Source organism: Galeopterus variegatus, unplaced genomic scaffold (genome assembly GCF_000696425.1).
Source record: "Galeopterus variegatus unplaced genomic scaffold, G_variegatus-3.0.2 Scaffold3751, whole genome shotgun sequence".
Taxonomy (NCBI): Eukaryota; Metazoa; Chordata; class Mammalia; order Dermoptera; family Cynocephalidae; genus Galeopterus; species Galeopterus variegatus.
In genome coordinates this window covers 63030-64310 of record NW_007729862.1, presented here as the reverse complement: position 1 = coordinate 64310, position 1281 = coordinate 63030, and positions in this window count along the sequence as shown.

Below are 1281 nucleotides of genomic sequence, written 5' to 3'. Positions count from 1 at the left end.
GGGCGGGCACCGCCGGACAATGCACCTGGGGGTCAAGCCCGGGCTGAGGGTCTCCGGCCCGTGCCCCGCCCCCTCTGCCTCCAAGCCACCGTCGAGGACAGAGCCACAAAGGCCGAGCCTCCCGGCCCGGCCAGCCCCCAGGGCCCCTCTCCCGCCCGCTAGTTTTGGATTCGGAGAGGGAGGAGGCGGGATGGAGAGGGATGGTGTTGAGAGACGTGGAAAGGCCGGAGACTTCTCCCCTGATGGCCTCTGCCCATCCCCCTCCTTCCCTCACACGCCGAGGCCCTGTGGAGGGAAATCTGACCATTTCCCACTTTAGAGATTTGTCAGCTCAACTGACAAACCCCCGCGTTTGAGGATGGTCCTTAACTCCCTGCTCCCATCAGATGCAGCGCTGGCTTTCAAACATCCCCTGAGAGTGCCCTGAAATTAACAATTACCTTTGGGGGACACATTTTATCAGCTCTTCCTCAAGTTGGTCAAGTTCTTTAATTTGTGAGAAGTGCGCTCTCAAAACGCCCTGTCCTAAGAAGGGACGAAATGAGGGGTCTTCCAGATTTTCTGAGTTTGCTGTGGGGCACCAGGCTTTGATAAGATTACCTGGTTAGAAGTTTGACTAGGAGAGACAATGTTGCGAATTTGTTCGCATCTCCTAAGTTAATTAAGGATAACAAGAGGAGTTGAAACATACGTTTAAAGAATGTGATCAGACTGCTAAACTCGTGTGGATCATAGAGAACGTTTACATACGGATTAGCATTCGCTAATCCAGAACTTAATCTGTGGCACATGATGAGGGCACAGGCTAAAAGCTAGCCTTAATGAAAGCTGCTGAAAGAAATCTAGCTTTTGTCAAGAAGGCACCAACACACTAACTGCCTTTAGCATGTTCCAGAAATCCTCCTGATGGGGGGCGGGGGAAGATCAACAGTTTTAGAACATCTGCTGGGAAGGCAGCCCTACCTTCCCCCAAAGCTTGTTATAATAAAGGTCGGTCTACTTAGCAACTTCAACTAAACTGCGTGTAAAACACAGAATATCCTTGGCTATGTTGCTTCCAAAACCTTACTTATAATTTAGATAAATGTGAACTATTTCTAAACCTTAGAATAAAGGTTCATGGAAAGGGGAAACGTTTAAAGCTAATAAAATGAAGCATTTGCAAGGATGTTTTAAATATCTGGTAATTTAAATTTGCGTAAAATGATGTTCTTAAGTGTTTGCTGTTAAACTGGTTTTTTAAAAAATTGTATGACATTTTTCTCCCCCTTAATCCCCCTT